The sequence below is a fragment of the Castor canadensis genome, chromosome 2 (genome assembly GCF_047511655.1).
Source record: "Castor canadensis chromosome 2, mCasCan1.hap1v2, whole genome shotgun sequence".
Lineage (NCBI taxonomy): Eukaryota > Metazoa > Chordata > Mammalia > Rodentia > Castoridae > Castor > Castor canadensis.
This window is the reverse complement of record NC_133387.1, coordinates 176,356,953-176,360,446: the sequence shown is the minus strand read 5'-3', so window position 1 is coordinate 176,360,446 and position 3,494 is coordinate 176,356,953. Positions and strand designations below refer to the sequence as shown.

The 3,494-nt window shown below is 34.6% G+C and overlaps 1 pseudogene; it reads right to left on the bottom strand.

The window, feature by feature from the left end:
- Positions 1-530: 530 nt before the first annotated feature.
- LOC141417864 (olfactory receptor 8D2-like) lies at positions 531-1,465 on the bottom strand (annotated as a pseudogene).
- Positions 1,466-3,494: the final 2,029 nt, after the last annotated feature.

The window sequence follows — 3,494 nt, the reverse complement described above, 5'->3', positions numbered from 1 at the left end:
ATTTTATTGGGTGTATATTGATTATTCGAGGAGGGTTCTCCTTGGTATTTCAGATATATACATATATGTAATGCTTTAATCAGATTAATCCGCTCTATTGCATTATCTTTCTCTATTGTTCAGTAGTTTACAATGCATTTCATTATACTATCTTCATGCACAAATCCATTGCATTTCAATATTATTCATGCTCATCCTTCTTTCTTCTCCTGATTCCATGTAGTCCCCTCAGACAGATCCAAAAATACAATCATGTTCTCTCTCTCTCTCTCTCTTTCTCTCTCTCTCTCTCTCTCTCTCTCTCTATATATATATATATATACAGGTATATGTATATGCATGCATGTGTATAAGGAAAAGCATTTATCCTTTGTCCTTCTGAGGCTGGCTTACTTTACTAAACATGGTGATACACATTTTATGAATAGCGATGAATTTTCTGTCTGAAAGAGAGATAGAAGATTTTAAAGAACCCAGGGAAACTTTTCATCTCGTTCATTTTTTCTTGCTCTTTTTGAGCACTTACTTTGTTAGGATGACCGCCTCCCCCCAGTCACCTTTTTCAGTGCATTTTTTACATCCTTGTTCCTCAGGCTGTAGATCAGAGGATTCAGCATGGGGATCACTGTGGTGTAGAACACAGAGGACACTTTCTCTTGTTCCACAGCAGTGCTGGAAGGTAGCTTGAAATACATGAATGTTATACATCCAAAAAAGATGCCCACAGCCATAAGATGAGAGCTACAAGTACCAAAGGCTTTGGACCATCCTTCAGTGGAATGAATACGGACAATACTAGAGAGGATGAACGCATAAGAGATGAGAACAGCCAATGTGGGTGCTAAAGTGTTAACTCCTCCAATAATAAACAGCAGCACCTCACTGATGTGAATGCTAGAGCAAGACAGACTCAACAAGGGCACAATATCACAAAAATAATGGCTGACAATATGAGACCCACAGAAGGACAACACTGACATGCAGTTGGTATGGACTGTGGCCCCAAAGAAACCCAGTGAATATACCACAGCCATCATTATGAAACAGACCCTGTGGGACATGACAAGATTATAAATCAGAGATCTACAAATAGCAACATAACAGTCATATGCCATGGCATCAGAAGGTAGCCTTCTGCAATGACAAAAATCAGAAAGAAGTAAAGTTGTGTCATGCACTCCAGAAAGGAGATGATGTTCCTCTCTGACATAAAGTTGACCAGCATCTTAGGGGTAATGACAGAGGAGTAGCAGAGATCAATGAAGGACAAATGACTGAGAAAATAATACATTGTAGAGTGAAGTTGAGAACTGATAGTTATTAAGAGGATCATGCCAAGATTCCCCACCACTATGACCACATATATTCCAAGAAACAGGAGAAAGAGTGGTAAGTGAAGCACTGGGCATTGTGTTATCCCTTCAAGGATAAACTCAATCACTGAAGAATAGTTTGAAGTGACCATTTATGGCAAATATTATCTGTAGGAAGAAACAAGAGAAAAGGAATACATGAGATATTTTTCTGATTTCCAATGCAGATTTTCATAGCCATCTTGGTTGTTTTAGGCCTGATAGGTTGTTCTGCTCAATGACTTCATCCTTTCCAAAGAACTCTTAAAAGTTCAAAGACAATGACTCAATGTAACAGGCTCCACCCAACCATGTTGAATTTTCCTCTTTAAGTCTGTGCCCTTTTGTTTTGTTCTCAGGATTAATTCCTTGAATACTTCACTTTGAGAAAAAGTACAGTTTTCAAGTCTAACAATTTTGTGTTTATATCATTAAAATAAGACTGCTTACCCTCTTTATCTGGGCATTATGACAGTATGACAACATAGCTTCCAATCTACCTCTAATGATATAAAAATAGTTTCTAAGATTAATTTTAAACTTATATGAAAATATTACAGTGAGTCCCTATAAAATTAATATAAGCTAATCAAAATGTTTAAAATATAGCATTAGTGTCATTAGGGAGTGATTGTCTAAAAAGAAAATCAATAAATGCTTTTATATATGCTTGATGAAAAAAAAGTAATTTCACTTTCCCAACCTACCTACATGACTTAACATACTTAACATTCTCTAAATATAACATACTAACATTCTCTACATCAGGGAACCAAGAAGCATAAAGGATTATACATAAATGGACATCGTGTTTGCACAAAGAACTTACAGAAATGGCTCCAATCTCTATATCCCCTGTACAGCTATCATTTCCTAATATTTTTTCTAAAAAAGAAGTTTAAATCAGCAAATTATATGGGTTATTATCTCCAACAGTACACAAGAAGAGAGCCATATCTCTGAGTCAGGAAATTATATACTACTCTAAGAATCAGAGTTGTGAAGGTACAGCTCTACATAGGTCTATTAAACAATGACTCTGAAACTGCACCATCTTCAGGTGGATGTTCTGAACTTCATCAATGTACAACATAAATCAGACTAACACATTTTTGTTACACAGAAGCTAAAACACTGTAGAAGTCAGTAGAGAGAGAGACAGCTAGATGGAGCAAGTTTGGTTCCATTTCATTTAGTGAATACTGCAATTTTTGAATAAGGTCCCACATAACTGAATAAATTTCCTTGTATATTCCCAAATAGTATAGAAACCTTCTCCACTAGAAAGGGTTGCCCAAAGGTGAGTCATAAGAGCTCTCTCTCACTGTGAATGAAGAGTTATTCCTCTTAATTCTTAAACTGAAATTGCTGATCTGTCAGAGACAAGCCCATTAGTTTATGCTTGACAGATGCCAAGAGAAGATAGGCAATTCTACCTTATTTATTTGAAGCTATTTATCTGATGACTTAAAATCTGTTACAGAACCTTAATCTAAACAAAACATTCTTAAGAAACTAATATAGATATCACAATACCAATTTATTAATGTTCATTTACTTATCATCCCACAGTGGAGGTCTCTTAGTGGTCATTGTTTTGCTTAAGAAATAATTGTAACATACCTGTAAGAGATCAGAATGAAGAAACTAAATTTGAAAGGAGTGGGGAGACAAAGAGAAAGCAATTAAATAAATCTGAGGGTAGTAAGAAGAGCAGGAGAGCAGCAAGAAAAGAGGCTTACAGAAAACTATTAAAAAACAGTAAAAAAAAAAATCCTTCAAACTACAAAGCTATCTAAAACTCCAGAAAATTTGATCAAGTGAAAATACACATAAATAATTAAAACAGTCCATGTTAATAACAATTATTGCACTGAATCTTTAATATCTTCAACTAGAAAAGGCAAGGGAATATGAAATATAAAATTTAAATTTCTATCAAAACAATTGTACATTAAGAAAAAATGTTTACATAAATGATATTTCACTGAAAATTAAATTTTATTGTATCAAATGAAAGCAAAAATAAACAACTACTCTTTATATAAGTGATATGCTGTCTGTAGGCAGAGAAAAAGATACTGTTTTATTTCTTTTCCAGTTTTTCTCCTCCATGTTTGGTGACCTGCAATTCTACTGTAA